Raw genomic sequence first — 18496 nt, forward strand, 5'->3', positions numbered from 1 at the left:
TTAGCCCATCCACCCTGGAGTAACCAGGCTCACCAGAAGGAAAACTCTCTTGGAAATGAACCCCTCTGCCATGGAGCCAGGCTGGGAGAGCTGGGAGTGCTCACCTGGAGAAGAGAAGGCTCCAGGGAGAGCTCAGAGCCCCTTCCAGGGCCTAAAGGGGCTCCAGGAGAGCTGGAGAGGGAATGGGGACAAGGATCTGGTGGGGCAGGACACAGGGAATGGCTCCCACGGCCACATGGCAGGGATGGATGGGATACTGGGAAGGAGAGGGTGGAGAGGCCCTGGCACAGGGTGCCAGAGAAGCCGTGGCTGCTCCTGGATCTCTGGAGTGTCCCCTCCCCAGCCCCTGAGCTGTCAGGATCTGCTGCAGGGAAGCTGCACAAAGCCCGGTCCCGGCAAGGACGAGCTTTGGGACTGGGATTTCTCGGTGCTCACAGAGCCCTGAGCAGGGCCATCCACAAAGAGCAGCTTTTCCAAGCCCTCCATGGCTGGCTCGGCAGGCTGGGTCCCAGCGAGGGAGCAGGTAAAGCAAACCCTGCCAGCAGCAGCCCCGAGCTGGCACTGCCCCATCCCCGCCCCTGGCACCGCCAACCTTATCTTTGGATGCAAAACCAGGGGAAAATTGAGTGCTTGAAAGAGGACGGGCTCTCCTGGGTCAAATTAGTCATTCCTCGTTAGAAAAGCCCCGCTGGTTTCTTTGTTTCTCTCGCTCTCCAGTGGACCCAGATAAATACGTTTGTAATTCTCCGAGTCCCGCTGAATAGGAGACTGGCAAGGTGAGTATATTAAAGCTGCAGATTATCAAGTGCTTCCCAGGAAGTGAGATTCCAGCAGAGGAAGGATGGGGAGGAAGGCAGAGTGGGGAGAAGCTGGGGAAGAGAGCGGGGGAAGCAGGGGAAGGAGGAAGAGGAGGATGGAGGGGGAAATGCCAGAGGAGCGAACGCTGGAGAAAACGGAGAGGGGAGAAGGCTCTGGAGGAGAGGAGAAGGGGGAGAGCAGGACTGCGGGGAGGTTTGGCAGCTGCTGAGTGCGCTGCATTTCAATATTTAATGACTCCAAAATACAGCCATTAACATGTCAGAGGCAGAGGGAAATGGCCCGGCTTTTCCCCGAGCCCTGATGGCTTTGAAGAACAAATGCCATCTAAAAGGGAGGCTTTTAAAGCGTTCTGGCCGGGCCTGCTGCCGGCCCCCTCCCTTCAGGGCAGCGCTTCCCTCCGGGAATGCCGAGGGTTGCATCCATTTGGTTTGGCTGGCATTGTCCATTTTATTTTCCCCCTCAGCCTCGCTCTCTCTGGGATCTTCCCGCTCTCAACGCAGCCCTGTGAAATCAGGAGCGTTCTGCTCTTTGCTCCCAACATCCCCCGGCAAACGGATTTGCATCAGGTGCAGACAGTGACAAACTTGGAGCTGTTTTTCCCAATTTCAGCTGCTCCATTTCCCTCCTGCCGCGGTGATTTGCCTTGCTGCTCTCTCTGCCTTCTCGCCAGGTGTTCTTTGTCTTCTCATCCTCTTGCTCTACCCTGGAGACACAGAGGGAGAAGCAAAGAAAAGAGGTCAAGGGAGGGACTGAATGGCTCATCCCTGTGAGTGTCCGAGGCTGGACAGGGCTTGGAGCAACCTGGGATGGGGGAAGGTGTCCCTGCCCATGGCAGGGGGGGAGAAATGAGATGGGGTTTAAGGTCCGTCCCAAGCCAAACCATTTCTTTGTCACCATTGCTACTGGCACTGCAGGGCCATGTGCCAGCTCCAGGCCAACATCCCATGCAAAATAAATGCAAAAATAAGTGACAACCTGACAAGTGTAATAAGGAAGGAGGTGGCTGTGCCAACCCTGTGGACAAGGTTCAAGTCACTCCCATTAAGGTCATTAGGAAACATTAGGCTGTGGAAGCTGTGTGTGGAAGTGGGAATGAAACATCTCTGGTTTGGATGGGGAAGTGGTTGGATCCTACAATCCAAACAATCTCCAGGAATGCTGAGATAGGGACAAGGGCATCAGAAAAGAGCCCCTGCACCCATGCATGGCACCAGACCCATTCTGCCTCCAGGTGCTGCCCATCCAGAGCCATGTCTCCGCTGTCCTGTGAGCAGAGCCACCCTGTCCCCAAGGACTGTTGGCTCCAACCCCAAGGTCCCAGTCCCTGGGCATTCTGCAGGTCTCAGATCTGGGCTCAGCATTCCCCAGCCAGACTCACCCAGGAAAGCCCATCCACAGCAGAAATCCATGGTCCAGGTGGGATCAGGGAATGAACCCCTCTCAGAGGGCAGAGGGAAGCGCTTCCACCTCCCTCCTTCCCACCAGCAGCTCTGTGTCCCCCCCGTGCTGAGCCAACATTTTCTGATCCAGCTGGAGCCTCGCAGCAACTTCTGAGGGCTGTTCTCACAGCGTTCCTGCCCTGCTCAAACACAGCACTGAAAGGAGACTTGGGAGAGAAACTTCCTGGCTGGAGAGCCCTTCACATCCTCAGTGACCTCCAGGCTTCCAGAAAGCTGAGGGGTCTCTGAGGGAACCCACCGCTGGTCCCTGGCAGGCCGCAGACGGATGGATAATGGGATCTTTGCACCTCAGAGAGGATTTCATCACTCAGCCTTAGCCCAAATCCATATTCATCATCTATGGATTTCTTTTTAATGGATAAAATGTCTTCTTTTGAAAGAGCAGCCCCACTGCTGATGGCACAAACAGCTGTGCAGGGAAATCGCGTCAGAACGAACCCAGGCAATCTCCCTCCCCGAGCTTCCAGGGAATCTAACAGCTTTTGACTTCCAAAATAACCCTGAACGCAGAGGAATTTCAAAGAGGAGACAGAAAACCTCCCCCGTCTGCTCAACCACATCAGCCGGGCAGCCTTCCCACGCCTCTTCCCAGCCTTCCTGCCCCTCTTCCACGGGTCAGGCTCAGGCACTTCATCGCCATCCCTCCGGAGAAGGTGGGATGGATGCTCCTGTGCCTGGAAGGGAGAGCTGCTCCTCTTCCCCAGCACTTGACTCCAAGTCAGGCTTCCCAAGTTCACCCCAGAGCAGGAATTTCTGCATCCTCCCGCCACCATCCCTGGCAAACCCTTATTGAGCTTGACATGTGTTGTTCTATTCCTGATGGATCCTGGCCACTGGAATATCCATCTGAAAATCAAATAAAATAGCCAAGCCCCCTGCGTGCCGCATATTTTATGGGCTGCTCCCTGACTTCCATTGTTTCCCATTGTTTAGACTATTAGTCAGAACAATTTGTCATCCTACCCCTGCTGCCTGCTGGGATTCTGGGATTCAATGTGTTCGGGAGATGGAGCCCGTGCTCCTGCCACGCTGGGCTTCAGGACAGCCCAGAGCCCCTCACACCGTGGGGCTGGGGCAGGAAATCTGGAGTGGGGCTCATTCCCCATCCCCACAAACTTGCAGGCTGAGAAAAACAAACGGTGTGAACTCCGGGGCAGGAGGTGAGGGAGGAGGAGGTTGAGGGCTGCTGGCAGAGCTGGCTTGGAGAGGCACTGCTGGAGCAGGGAGAGGGTTTTTCTGGGGCTGCCAAGCTCCTGGTGCTGCAGGAGCTCCTGTCAGCTCCATTTCTCACTCCCCTCCCGGGCTGGGAGCCCGGAGAGCAGCGGTGCCGGCAGAGCAGGAGGCAGGAGCTGAGCCCCGGGAAAGGAGCTTCTGTTCCCAATCCCGCTCCGATCCCTTCAGGAGCTCCTGGTGTTACAAACGCCTCCTTGGGACTCGGGGATTGCTCTGCCTGCTGCGGTTTTGTCTGCCCTGGCAGCTCCACGGTGGAGTCAGGAGTGGGAGGGAGCAGCAGCAGGGAGCTGGAGCCTGCAAATCATGAGGATGGGTTGTCCTGCCCTGCTCCCGTCCCCTCCTGAGGAGCCAAGGGGATGATTTCCATGCCTGCACCACTCCCAGAGGAGGCACTGGGAGTCCCCACAGCTGAGAGCTGCTCACCAGGGCAGCCAGTCCCTCTGCCCAAGGCCAGCTCTCCACTCCCTGCTGTCCCAGGGCTGTCTCCAGCCACCCCAACCCCACGTGGCTGCTGGACCCTCCAGCCTCCCACCTCTCCCTGTTCTCCCAGCCAGGCTGAGCAGCCAGGAGCAGAATTCACAGCTGCTTTTCATCCAGGCACCAAAACCTCCTTCCAAATTTTTCTTGCCTTTTTTGGCACTCATTGCTGCCGCAGCTCTGTCCATCATGGTGGCACCTGGCAGCCAGAGGTGTTTGACAGAACCTGACACTGCTGCCCCTCACCTTTGCCTGCCCACATGTCCCAGCTGCTCTGGGAGTGCTCCCTCCATCCCTGGGAACCAGCTTGGGCTGGCTCATCCCTGGAAGTGTTCCAGGCAAAGCTGGACAGGGCTTGGAGCAACCTGGGATAGTGGAAGGTGTCCCTGTTCATGGCAAGGGGTGGAACTGGATGGGTTTGAAGTCCCTTCCAGCCCAAAACATCCTGGATTCTGGGTTTCTATGGAAAGGAGTTTCAGGGACAGCCCAGGCATCACTTCCCAGACAAGTCAAGAAGGGATAAGATCCTCCTCATCATGTTCTGCCCTAATATCCATGACTTCCTGTGGGGGCAGCAGGTTCTTGGACCTGGGAAGAGCCTGGGGAACTTCAGGTGGCTGAAAAGTTGGGATTTTGACCAACCCCCAATGCCTTGGAAGATGCCATAAAGCCAGTGGGGCTGTGAGGATCTGCCTTCATTCCCAAACATCCATCTTCCAACAAAAACGCTGTCCAGATCAAGCCCTTCCTTTCAGCAGCACTGGCCTCCCGCTGTCACCCCTTCCTTATCTCCAGGCTGCTCATCAAACCCAAGGGCAGCATCCCTTAGAGCTCCATCCTGGAGCACGCTGGAAATTCAGGCCTTGCCTGGGAGGGAGAGCAAATTCCCATAAAAACCCTGAATGGAAACAGAAGTGCCTGTTTTAGGGGAAAAAAAGAAAGAAGAAAGGAAGGGAGGGAGGAACGTGGAACCTGCCTCCCCATCCATGCACGGTGATGTGTCCCTACACAGCAGGGGGACAGGTGGGACAGGGCCACGTCCCCATGGGCTCCTCCCTAGGGGTGGCCACGCTCCAGCCAGGCGCCCACTCCTCAGGCACAGCTCCCCCGCGGCAGGGAAGGGGTTAACTCCCAGCAGCTGCTCCCCAGATGCCGGTTCTGGAATTCACATTTGTGTAATAATAAACCTCGGGGAAAGCGCTGCTGCTGCTGGGGGGGCGGCTCTGTCCCCCCTCGCTCCCCGCTCGCTCGGAGCCAGCGTGCGGCTGCCAAGGGGCGGCTGGAGAGGGGTGGCAGCCCCAGGTGCTGCGGGATCCGGGATCCTCCCGCCGGACTCCCAGCGAGATGAATTAGGGGCCGCCAGAGGAGCTTTGCACAGCGCTTCCCATCCCTCCCGCTGCTCGCCCCCACCGCGCTGCCGCATCCCCGGGGACCCCGGAGGGGGCACAGCCCGGCGGGTCCCCCCGAGCGGGGCAGGGCTGCTGGGGTGTAATTGGTTTCAGGAGAGAGGGGTGAGGAGAGACGGACATAAATTTCCTTGAGAGGCTTTCTCCCTAATGGCTCCCATCGCCCGGCAGGGCAGCACACCTGCTTCCAATAGCGGCTCCGGCTCCTGCCGCGGGTGCGGGAGAGGGGCTGTGCTTCCACCACCTCTGCTGGCCGCGGGCATCCCGCTGCAGCAGGGACAGGGCTTTGCCCGGGCTTCCAAAGGGATGGTGATGGCTTTGAACCCTGCGCTTTTCCCTTTCCTGCGTTGTCCAGGTTCCCCCTTTCCTGGGGTGTCCAGGTTTCCCCTTCCCTGGGGTTTCCAGGTTTCCCCTTTCCTGAGGAGTCCATGTCCCCCCCTTTCCTGGAGTTTCCAGGTTTCCCCTTTCGTGGGTGTCCAGGTTTCCCCTTTCCAGGAGTGTCCATGTTTCCTCTTCCTGAGGTTTCCATGTCCCCCCTTTCCTGGGGTTTCCAAGTTTCCCCTTTCCAGGGGTGTCCATATTTCTCCTTCCTGAGGTTTCCAGGTTTCCCCTTTCCTGGGCTTTCCAAGTTTCCCCTTTCCTGGGGTGTCCATATTTCCCCTTCCTGAGGTTTCCAGTTTTCCCCTTTCCGGGTTGTCCAGGTTTCCCCCATCCCAGCACAGCATCTCCGCTCCTGGGCGCTCCCGATGAGCTCCCGCCCACCGGCACCGATCAGCCCGGCCCGGTTCATCCCCGGAGGATGCTCCGGAGCTGCACAGCCGGATCCGAATAGGTCACGGACCTCGAGAGGAGGCGGGAAGAAAACTCCAAACGCTGCCGCCCCCGGAGCATCTCCGGCTTCACGGTCCCGGCTCTGACCCCCCAAAGCCTCAGGAGTTATGTGGAGGGCTGGACAGGGATCAGAGGTTTGGCTGCGAGCGGGGGCAGCGGCAGGAAGAGTTCGGGGGGTCCGGATTGAGCTCCTCTGTCGCTCCACTTGGAATGAAACCCTAAACCGGGTCAGCTTCCAGGCGAGTGTTCCTGCTTTTTTCTGCTCCCGGTGCCGCGTTTCACACGGCAGGAGAGGAGGTGGCACAGGGGCAGGAAAGCTCTGCTGACCCGGACTGGCTCCCTGCCGAGGGACACCCGCAAGGGCCGTGAGACAGAGGGGTCCCAGCTCCATCCCTGCCTGCATTCCCTCCCCAAACCCTCCAGCACCGCGTCCTCTCGGGGATGAGGAGGATGCAGGAAGGGGCAGGTGTATTTCACACCTTTCCCTTTGCCACTGGGATGGGGTGGAGGGGTTCTGTCCCCACGCGGGGTCCCCTGCAGGATGAGTGGCAGCTGTGCCATCCCCGCTGGGGTGTCCCAGTGACACGGGTGGATCCACCTGCTCCAGAGCACCTCTGATCCCCCCGCACAGCCGGGGGTGGTGGGACAGCGCGGGGCTCATCCCTCTCCTTCTCCCCGGGACAGCCTCACGTGTTCCCGCTGTTTGGCAGCGCTGTCCCAGCCCACCCCGATGGAAAGGGGTGTTCAGAAGCAGCTGGGAAGAGCGGTGGGAGTGGGAGAGCCTTTGACACATGAGGAGCTGGAGCAGGGGGACAGCGGGGGCTGTTGCACTTTTGGTGCAGGAGCCCTGGCTCTCCAGGAGGGTGGCCATGGAAAACATCCTGCTTTCCTTCCCAAAGAGCTGCGAGGGATCAAAGATCCCTGTCCGTGGCCAGCTGGCACCTGCTTCCCTCTGGAAAAGGGAATATCTTCCTGGCAACAACTACAGAGATCCCAAGTCACCGAGGATGGGAAGTACTCTCCTTGTGGGCAGCTTGTGCAGCTCCACGAGCTTTTCCAGAGGGGTTCCATGCAAGAATCTCCAAAAGAGATTATTTCTAAACCTGTCCTGTCTGAGGGATTTCTGTGTGTCCCTGGGAATTCCGCCCATCCTGGCTGCAGCCAGCCCAGCAGTGTGGCTCTACCTGTGTGTCCACCACTGGAGGGCTCCAGGATTGCTCCAGGAAAGCACACGGAGCCAGGAAAGGGGCAGAGGGTAATCCAGGTAATCCACACCTGAATCCAGGTCTGATCCTGCACCAGAACTCACTCACTGTCCATGTGCCTGGATCCACACCTGAATCCACACCCAAACCCACACCTGATCCCACACCTGAGCAGGTGCTGGTGCACACCTGGCCAGGAGCAGCTCCAGGGGGAAGTGGCCCTCATGGTGACCCCACAGAGCCACTGCTCTGGAGCTGCTGCCATCGCTGCTGGGTGAGGGGGTTTCTCCACCAGAAGAATAAAAAATTAAAGCAAAGCAACCCCGGCCTCCAAATTTATCTCCAAAGGCCTCGTTATGACCATTTTATTTGCTGGCTTCAGGCCAGGAGCTTGCTGGCCAAAGCTCCTTGATTTTTCCCTCCAGCGTGCCGGGGGGAGCAGCCTGGCTGGGGTCCCGAGCTCGGGATCCGAGGAGCCTGGTTTGCCTTTGGAAAGCTCCGTTAATTGACATGAGAAAATAATCCCAGGCTCTTTCTCTCTGGAGCAGGGAAGGTTCTCCTCACAGCACGGCTTGAAAAGGAGCGCGGCTTTTGGGGGACTGCAAATGCATCCGTCAAAATAACATTCCCTGGGCCAAAGCTCTTCCCTGGGGCAAGGCCATCTGCTTCCAAAGGCTCTGGAAAAGCCTGTGGCTGCTGATTTCACACTGGATGTGGAGTGGCTCCAGCCCCTCAGCTCCGTGTCCCTTTCTGCTCCCCTTCCTGCTCCTGCTGCCACCTTCCCTCCTGTCCCCCCAGGGGGGTGTGGGGTCCCACTGTCCCTGCTCCCTGTCTCTGATGCAACTCCATGGTGAGAATCCCTTGGGAAGATTCCCAGGAAAGGCCCCAGCATACACCAGGACCTCCATGGAAATCCACAGGCGAAAGCAGGAGCAAGGATCCAGTGGGGATTTGGGATGTGCTGAAAGGTTGTGGCACAGGATGACTTCTATGGATCTGCAAGGGCTTGGAATGACAGAACACAGGGAATGGTTTCCCACTGCCAGAGAGTAGGGTTGGATGGAATATTGGGAGGAAATTATTCCCTGAGAGGGTAGTGAGGGGTTGGGATGGAATTCCCAGAGCAGCTCTGGCTGTCCCATCCCTGGAAGTGTCCCAGGCCAGGCTGGATGGGGCTTGGAGCAACCTGGGCTAGTAGAAGGTGTCCCTGCCCACGGCAAGGATAGAATGGAATGGGCATTAAGGTCCCTTCCAGCCCAAACAATTCCAGGATTTTATGATTGCGTTGCAGAGGCAGAACTGGATCAGGGAGCCCCTCCAGCACTGGAGAAAAACACAGGGCTCTGCCATCATCTCGGGGAGCTGGGAATTTCCAGCAGCAGTAAAATTGGCTTTTCCATTTGTATAAACTCCCCTGAAGAGGTGCCAAAAGCAGAGAGGATGAGACAGGAATGGCAAATGGAACAGAGGCCGGATTGATTATCGAGGATTCATTCCCTGAGGTTCCTGAGGTTTGCCAGAGACACAGCTCTCTTTGCACAGGGCTGGCATTTTAACACTCACAAAATCAGCTATTAATAGTTAATGGCCAATTTAATAATTAATCAGTGTTTAACAAACGGGGGTGGAGGAGCCGCCTGTCTGCCACCAAAGTGGAATAATAAAGAGGAAAACTTTACAGTGACAGTGTCCAAGTGGGATTTTGTCTTTCTTTTGTTACTGTGAGGGTGGGGAGGCCCTGGCACAAGGTGCCCAGGGAGGCTGTGGATTCCCTGTCCCTGGAAGTGTCCAAGGTCAGATTGGATGGGGCTTGGAGCAGCCTGGGATAGTGGAAGGTGTCGCTGCCCATGGCAGGGGTGGGACTGGATGGGCTTTGAAGTCCTCCCAGTCCCAACCATTCCATTTGGTTGGATCCCAGTTGTGGGATTCTGAGGCAGTGAGGTGACCATGGCACCCCCTGCCCTGGCTCATCCCCGGGCTGCTCTGGGAACTCTCCTGACCTTGTCAGGTTCTGCCAAAAGTGAGACACCCCCAGTTCCTCCAAGCCCCTGTCCCCAGGAGTGCTGGAGCCAGGACACACTTCCAACCCCACGCCTGTGCTGATCCTCTGGGATCCTTTATGACCACAAACGGACCCAGTGTGAAGTTGCCCCAGATTTGTGTTAAACTGGCACTAATGATCCCCTAAATCCTATATTTGTGGGGGTGGTGCGGGAGAAGCTGAGTCATTGGACAGGTGCCACAGCAGGCCACCACCTATGGGGACCCCAAAGGGCAGTGAGTGCCCAGGCTTTATGTGGAGCATTTGGAGCAGCAGAGATTGTCCATCCCAAATCCCAGCTGTGTCTGGGTCACCACCCTGGGACTGACAGCTGAGGAGGTCCTGGCAAGGGCACAGCAGCAGCAGGTCCTGGCAGGGGCACAGCACCAGCCCCTCCACCACGGAGGTGCTGCGAGCCAGCCCTGGGCATTTGTAAAATAAAGGCTGATTATTAACAGTACTTGAGATGTTCATGTTCCGTCTCCCTCGGGAGGCTCATTCCGTGCTGATTATCATATTTTTAAAATGTAATGAATTTATGGAGATAATTCAATCCCACTGACGAGGGATGTGCCTCACTCCTGCCACGAGGAAAGCTGCTGCGTGTGTGAAAATGGAAATTGCTGCGGCACTTTCCATGGCTTTTGCCTGTCCTCCCCTTCCAAAGGATCCCAAAATGCTTTGCAGGCTCTATCTGCTGGTGGGATCAACCAGAAGCTCATCCCTCCCCAGGAACGTCCTCACCTCTGGGCTGCAACACAGAAACTCTTTTACTAGAAGCAGAAACGTAATCAGATTAATTAAGTAAGTACAATTCTGAAGCAAGAAAGTCAATTAAAGGAATCATAAGTCAATATGGAAATAGAAGGAGCTGGCTTTGAAGCAGGATTAGAGATAGCGAGGCTGGAGAGTGGCGCTCCTTCAAACGGCTCCGAGAGTGGCTCCTCCGCGGTGTGCGGGCTCAGAGACAGCTCTGGGAGCAGCGCTGGGTGCCATGGAGGGATGGGTCCAAGAGTGCAATAAATGTGAACCAAATGTGTGCCAAATGTGCGCCAAGTGTGTGCCAAGTGTGTGCCAAGTGTGTGCCAAGTGTGCGCCAACTATGAACCAAGTGTGTGCCAAACGTGCGCCAAATATGTGTCACGTGTGCACCAAGTGTGCACCAAGCATGAGCTAATTGTGTCCCAAATGTGTGCCAAATATGTGCCAAATGTGTGCCAAGTGAGTGCCAAGCGTGTGCCATATGTGTGCCAAGTGTGCACCAAGTATGAACCAAATGTTTCCCAAATATATGCCAAATGTGTGCCAAGTACATGCCAAGTGTGCACCAAGCATGAACCAATTTTGTGCCAAGTGTGAACCAAGTATGAACCAAATGTGTCCCAAATGTGTGCCAAATATGTGCCAAATGTGTGGTATGAACCAATTTTGTGCCAAATGTGTGCTAAGTGTGCACCAAGCATGAACCAATTGTGTCCCAAATATGTGCCAAGTGTGTGCCAAGTGTGTGCCAAGCATGAACCAGGTGTGTGCCCAACATGTACCAATTGTCACCAAACGTGTCCCATGAGTGCTCCAAGTGCTCACCAAGAGTGCCCCGAGCCTCACGTGCACACAAAGGATGGATGGAGCGTGTACCAAATGTGCACCGACTGCACACCAATTACACACTCATTACACACCAATTACACACTAATTACACACTCATTACACCCCAATTGCACACCAAGCATGTGCCAGGTACTGACCAAGCATGAGACAAGCATGTACCAGGCATGTTCCAAGAGCACACCAAGCATGTCCCAGAGTGTCCCCCAGGTGTGCCCAAGCGCCCCCAGGCCATGCCAGCCCCTCTCCAGGCCATGTCCCCAGTGTCACTGGTGCCTGAGGCCACCCAGGGGTGTCTGTGCTCCCTCCTCACCCCCACACAACCCTGACACCAACCTGCAGTCGTGTTGTGCCCGTGTCACCGTGTGTGTCACCCGTGGAGGAGCTGGGCTGTCCCCTTGTGCCCTCACCTCTGTGGATCCTCCCTGATCCCCAGCTCTGGGCATCCTTCGCTTTTCCACCACATTTCCCTCCTTCCTTTCTTTCTCCCAGCAAAACCTCCCCGCCACGGGTGTCTTCCTGCCCCCATAAATCTCCTGCCAGGGCTGAAATGGTGGCATTGAAGAAGGATCTTTTTTTGTGCAAATTTCAATAAATGCCACTGGAACAACATGGGAAATGATCCTGAAAATGCAGGAGCAGAAAGGAGAGAAAGAAATGGCAGCCAAGGGGGAAAGAGGGAAATGCTGGGATTTGAGGCTGCCAAACAATGCATTTAAATAATTCAATTTGCAAAAGCAGGGAAGAAAAAGAAGAGAAGAGAAAAGGGGAGGAAAAAACCCAACTTGTGTAGCAAGCCCATAAATAACCTTGGAGAGTGGGAGGCTGGGAATGCAGGATGGGGTGGGCCCTCTCCTCTTTGCATGAGTCTCCATTAAAATGCCAGGAAAAAATATGTATTTTGATAGATTCATTTTCAATTTCACTTTTAATTCCTCAAAGCCTCCCAGTGCCATGACCATCTTGCCTTCCCAGCCTGATCTCTTGGATCTCTCCCCTCTTTGGATGCTCTGTGCAAGGTTCCCAGGAGAACTGGAGGCTGAGGGCATCTGGAGCCCTTCCATTCCATAGGCAAATCCCTCTGGATTGACTGGAGCCCTGTTAGCCAGCAGTCCCCAGCCTACTGAAACAAGGGGAATTTTGTGGAATTAGAGGCATCCTTAGAGAGCTGCAGCTCCCGTGGGCTGGGGACACAGCTCTGAGGTGTGTGGGAATCTCATCCCCCTTGGAACAAATGCTTCCCCCAGAACTGATGGACTTTTGGCTCAGCTCCTGTTCTTGCCCTGTGGTGGTGGTGGCTGACAGTCGGGGGTGTCTCTGGGAATGAGGAATTTAGATTTGCCAATGCCTCTGGGAAAAAGCCTTTCCCCCCTGCCAAGACCTGGCAATAAATCCCTGCTTTTGTCCAAGGTGTTGGGAAAAAATGGATCAAAATATTGGTCCCTCATCACCTTTTACTGGTGAGGGCAGAGCTGGTCCTGCACCAGCTCAATCCTCTGGGAAGGAAAACAAGGATCATGGAATCTCCCAGGCTGGAAGAGATCCACAGAGATCATCCAGCCCAACCCCTGGCCCCGTGCAACAATCCCACCCTGTGCCTGGGTCTGCTTTTGTTCTCATTCCCACTCCGATGGATTCCTCACCACGTCCTTGGGAGCTCAGGGATGTGTGTGGGTCTCACACGTCCCTGAGAGCCAAGCCTGTGTCCCATGGGTCCCAGGAGCAGAACATGTGTTCCATGGATCTCTGGGAGCTGAACACAGCCTGACTGTGGTGGGGTCTCCCCCTGAGCAGATGCTGGGCTCAGATGCCAGGTTCTAGAGGCTGGGGAGAGCCTATTCCTGGGGAGGACAAAGTGCCATTTCCTGATTTATTCCTGGCTGGAGTGGGGCTGCTAAGTCCTTTCTGGAGGTTGATGGGGAGGGCAGAGGGATTAACCAACCAACAGCTGTAGTGCCTTCATCCTAAAATACTCCCTGAAAGGGGATCCTGCTCCTACAGCCAAGCTCAGTGCAGATCTCCCAATTTATTGTTCTTTTTTAAAGTGCCTGTGCTGGAAAATGTCATTTGGCTCTGCTGAGGGGACAGAACATCCTGATTTAGGCCCCCAGTGCTGGGCAGAGAAGGAGCCCTGCCCATCCCTCGATCCCTGCTGGCCACAGCTGCAGCTTGGATGGGTGACTGGCATCAATCCCAAGTGAGCTGGAATTGTGATGGGAGGGAAGGGCTGAGGTGGAGGCTGGGACCTCCCCATGCTCAGAGGGGCTGTGGGTGGGGCAGAGCCATGTTCCCACCACAGGGGTTGGGCTTGCAGCATTCCCAGCACATCCCAGGGGTCACCTTTCAAAGCCCTTCCACCCAGTGCCCCTGGGTTTGCTGTGGGGTCAGAGCCCTGGCTGGTCCCACCCAAGGCAGCCCCGTGACCCCACAGTTGGGTTTGGGGACTGCCAGCCACCTTCCCCACAAAGAGCAAAGGTCCCCATGGATGGGGCTGACACCTCAGGGCACTTTCCTGAGGGTTTCACAGCAATGGAAGTAAAGGAGAAGAGACTCCCCCCTGTCACACTGTCCTACCAAACCCAGAGCAAGGTGTGCCACCACAGCCTGACCTTAAAGGGCACAGCCTGGAGTTTGGTCTCCAGTTAGTCTGGAGTGAGTCTGGAGTCAGATTTCAGCACATGTTCTGGCTTCCAAATGTTAATTCCTGTCTTTTCTTCCCTCCTCATTTCCTCCTAGGATCCTCAGGCTCTGGAGCAGGTCCCTGTCACTGAAAGGGGAGGTGTGGAAGGTGGGGTGAGTGAGCAATTGGGGTTCTGCAGGAAGGTCCTTCCCCACAGCCACCCAAGAGCATCAGCTTTGCAGGGGGAGGAAAACAGAGACATCCCTGTGCTTTCTGTGCACTTTTCTCACTCTTAGGAGAGTGAGCCTGGACTTGCTTTTCTTCCTAACCCCTCCAACATTTGGATTTCAGGGTTAATCACTGCTTTTCCTTCATCAGCAGCAGCATTACTAAGATCCCTCATGGGGAATGCTACAGCCCTGCTCTCCTGGGAGCATCTCTGGAATATCAAACCCTGGTGGCTGCTCTTGGTTGGGGTGACCACAGCCTGGATGGGTGGCTCTGGATCAGCCTGGGAGCAGATGGGAATGCCATGGGAATGTCAGCTGGGCTGGGCCAGGCTGGATGGGACATGACTCCAGTTCTCCTGGAGCATCTGGCCTGCAGTTGGCAGACACAACACTCAACAACTTTCCTGGAGCTGAGGAAAGAAAAACGACAGAGTAAAAAATAGTCCTGATCCCCCGGGAGTCTTGTTCATTAAAAGACAACGTGGTTTATGGCTCACACGTCCGTCCCTCGCTGCTCTCCCCCGAGCAGGACTCAGCCAGACAATAACTGAGGCTCCAGGAACCCTCCAAAGCATCTCTGGAGCCATAACTCAGCCTCTGTCAGCGGCTCCGTCAGTCCCACCCCGGGACCACCCCAAGTGCAGGATCCCCCCACCCTCCCCTGGCTGCTGACCCTGTCCCACCGCAGCCCAGGGAATATGAGCTCACTGATTAGAAATCAATGGGACTTCAGCTCACACCTGAGCCTGCTGCATGGGAGGCTGCTCCCTACCCTGCCTGGCCTCTCCGTGCCCGCTCAGCAGATTCCAGCACACGGAGCTGCTGAGGAGGTGACCCCGAGAAAAATTCCTGCTTGGGAAAGGAAAGCCCCCAACCCCCGGCCCCCAGGGATGGCATCTTTCCAAGTCTCCCCCATGGGTCACGATCTGCTGAGCCCCAAATTCCCCCAGTCCCTGCAGGGATGGGCTGGTGCATCCTCAGGGACTTTTCAGGGACAGGGAAATGGGCAGGACCAGGGAGGAAGATCTCTGTCCCGCTGTACAAAGGTGCAGGGTGCTGTTGGCTGTCCAGAAGGTGGGAATGCACAGCCTGGTGTGGGTGACATCCAGGGGAGGTGACAACAGCCACCAGCTCAGCACCATCTCTGCTCTGCTCTCTTCCCAGAGGCTCCTCCAGTCCCCAGCGATGCTGCTGGAAGAAGCAGGGAGCAGATCCATCCTCCCCAAACCCCTCCTCCTCCTCCTCCTCCTCCTCCTGCCACACTGGAAACTTGCCTGTTTCATCCCCACTGTTCCAGTTATTGCTGAGCTCTGGGAAGACCAAAACCATTCTGTGCTCACCTCGTGTACCTTTGGACACTTCCTGCCTTCTGCTCCATCCTGCAGATTAGAGGCCAAGCTGGAACACCCAGGCTAAATCCAGACCCTCCACGAGGTTTTCCCCACCTCTGCAAGGACCAAGAAGGCTCCCAACAGCTCATTCCCACCTCTCATCTTTGATTTTTCAGCTCCATCTTCATGTTTCCTGCTCAGAGGTGGCACCTGCCCTCCAAATCCAGCATGTGAAGAGGCTGCCTGGTCCTGGACTTCTTCCAGTCCAACTGGATTTGCATTCCAGGCTAAGGATGTGCCAATTGCCTTTCCAACAGATCCTCCCAGAAGTCTCCCAGCTGGCCAGTTCGTTCCTGTGCCTGGTAGCAGGAACACTCTGGAGCTGCTGCAAACCCTTCTTTAAATATGTTTTGAATGTTTCTGTTGCATCTCACTCATCCCACAGCCCGGCTGGGAAATCTAAAATACATCTGAAAACCCGAGCCATGATCATTACTGAACATTAGAGAGCATCACTGGAGGATTAAATCCATATTTCTGTGTGGAAACAGGGGCTGGATGCCCGGCACGAGGCTGCACCACACACATGGAGAGCTGCTCACCAAGGACATGTCCGGCTCCCATCCCACTTGGAGCACCAGTTTGGGTTTCTGCTGCTCTTCCCCTCAGGAGGATCCCAAAGCACTTTTTCCCAGCGTGTGCAGCCACCGCTTCCCCACAGAAATGTGGATTTCTGCTCCCAGACTTGGCGGCTCCACCAGCGGCTCAGACAGGAGAGGGAGGCAGAGTGGGAGAAGTTTCTGGAATCAGCCCCGCTCAGCCACATCCACCGGCTCAGTTCCCAACCCCTTTAGGTACTGGAAGGCTTCTGGAAGGTTCTCCACTTAAACACCCAGGTTCTGGTTCATGAATTTATCCTGTGGCTTCCCAGAGCTCACCCCAAAAGGTCAGTCCCTGTTGTTCTGTGTCCAGGGGAGCAGCCTTAGAGCCTTTGGGGATTCCCTCTGGGATCACCCCTGGTTCTTGCTGATCTCTCTCCCCTTCCTGACTCTGTTTCCATCTCACCTTTGCTCAAGAAGCTGATTCAGTCTGGTTTGTCCACCTGGAGAAGGGAAGGATCCAGGGAGAACTTAGAGCCCCTTCCAGTGCCTCAAGGGGCTCCAAAAGAGCTGGGGAGGGACTGGGGACAAGGGCCTGGAGGGACAGGACACAGGGAATGGTTTCCCACTGCCAGAGGGCAGGGTTGGATGGGATATTGGGAAGGAATTGCTGGCTCTGAGGGTGGTGAGGGGCTGGAATGGAATTCCCAGAGCAGCTCTGGCTGCCCCATTCCAGGGCCAGGTTGGACTGCTTGGAGCAGCCTGGGATAGTGGAAGGTGTCCCTGCCCATGGCAGGGAGTGGGACTGGATGATTTTGAAGGTCCCTCCTAACCCAACCCATCCTGAGATTCTATAATTCCATGGAATATGCATTTGAGAAGCCCCTCAGAGCCTTCACCACCCTCTGCTTCTCTGGTTTTGCTGGTTCCATCCCACCCCTGCAGAAGCAAACGAGTCCTGCAGCCAGGCAGAGCCTTCCCAGCGCCAGCCCCAATCCCCCACGTGATTAGTGCTCATATTTAACACTGCAGATAATCATAAATACAGGGAGAACCTGCATTAGTTCCACGCAGGGCCCTGCAAACCCCTGGAATTAGGGAGTTAATGCCAGACTGGAGCATGCCACTATTATTTCCCCATTCTCCAAATCCTCCCTCTCTGATGGATGCACTCCAGGGAATCTCTGGAGTGTCTCTGCAAGACACTTCCGTGGTAATTTGACTGTGAGGGTTTTGCTTCTGTGCTCCCGAGCAATTGGAGCAGAATCAGCACTTCCCTTGATCCTGGGAACCTTTGATAGCAGAGCTGCTGCAGCCCTGCATGACCCTGGTGTTTTACAGTCCCCCAGGGGGAGATCCCAGACCCTGTCACCTGAGGACATCAGCACCAGAGGGGACACTGGGATCTGTCACCAGAGTCCCTTCACACGGCAGGAATCCAATCTCCTGTTAAAGCAAGGTACAGAGTGAGGCTGGGCCAGAGTCGGTGGCTGGGAGCTCATCCTGGCTTTTCTCTGAGCAGGAATATGGAATCACAGAATGCCAGGATGGTTTGGGTAGGAAGGGATCTATAAAACCAGTGCCACCCCCTGCCATGGGCAGGGGCACCTTCCACTGTCCCAGGGTGCTCCAGGCCCTGTCCAGCCTGGCCTTGGGCACTGCCAGGGGTCCAGGGGCAGCCACAGCTTCTCTGGGCACCCTGGGCCAGGGCCCCACCACCGTCTTTGTCAGGAATTCCTTCCCAATATCCCACTTAACCCTGCTCTCTGGCAGTGGGAAGCCATTCCCTGTGTCCTGTCACTCCATCCTTTGTCCACAGTCTCTCTTGGAGCACCTTTAGGCACTGGAAGGGGCTCCAAGTTCTCCAGCCTGAACATTCCCAGCTCTCCCCTCCATGAGGTGACCCAACAGGTCCATTCTAGATGAGCACTTCAGTGGTTCCCTACAGAGCTGCTTTGGGGGTGGAAATCCAAACCCACCTCCCCATTTCTCCAATTTCCCTTTCCTAGGACAGAAACAAATCCATTCCATAGAGGAAGAAGCTGAGGGAGGACAACGAGGGAGCTCACAAATCCCTCATTTCCCTGTGTGAGGGCTGTGCTGGGAGCCCTGGACTCCCTGGAGTCCTTTGAGGTTAATAAATTGGCTTTTCTCACAAAAGCAAGATTATCCTTTGGGATTTATCCCCACAGGGTTTTGCAGCAGCACAGCTACAGACAGGCTCCAATAGGTGCTAGATGTCCATTCTGGGCTGAGAAACGGTCCAGCCTGGCTGTTCCCTCTTCCAGGAATGCCTTGGATCAGAAGGTGAGAGGGCAAAGCTCACCCTGTCTTGCTGGATTCCTCATCTGTGCATCTCTAAAATGGCCCTTGGGATGTGGCAGAACTGGGGGTGGCAAAGGAGACCCATGGCCTGACCCAGCAACAGCATTTTCCTGCTTTTTTATCCTGGAAAAAGAAAAACCAAGGCACAACATGTGGAATTGTCCCTCAGCACATCAGAGCTGGATCCCAGCCACCCAGCAGGTGACAAAGAGGGACCATGTGTGGCATTGTCTTTATTCCCAATGCTCCCGGCCCTGAACACTGGGTGGAACAGGGACAGCACAGCACAGCCCAACCCTGCCTGGCAGATC

The 18496-nt window shown here is 55.8% G+C and overlaps 1 long non-coding RNA gene across 1 annotated transcript; it reads right to left on the reverse strand.

Moving 5' to 3' along the window:
• Positions 1–1024: 1024 nt before the first annotated feature.
• Positions 1025–15871, reverse strand: LOC143695209 (uncharacterized). Its single transcript, XR_013184260.1, has 2 exons — positions 15271–15871; positions 1025–1522 (listed from the first exon to the last, which is right to left on the reverse strand). It is a non-coding gene; the product is annotated as an uncharacterized LOC143695209 (long non-coding RNA).
• Positions 15872–18496: the final 2625 nt, after the last annotated feature.

This window comes from Agelaius phoeniceus, chromosome 14 (assembly GCF_051311805.1).
Source record: "Agelaius phoeniceus isolate bAgePho1 chromosome 14, bAgePho1.hap1, whole genome shotgun sequence".
Lineage (NCBI taxonomy): Eukaryota > Metazoa > Chordata > Aves > Passeriformes > Icteridae > Agelaius > Agelaius phoeniceus.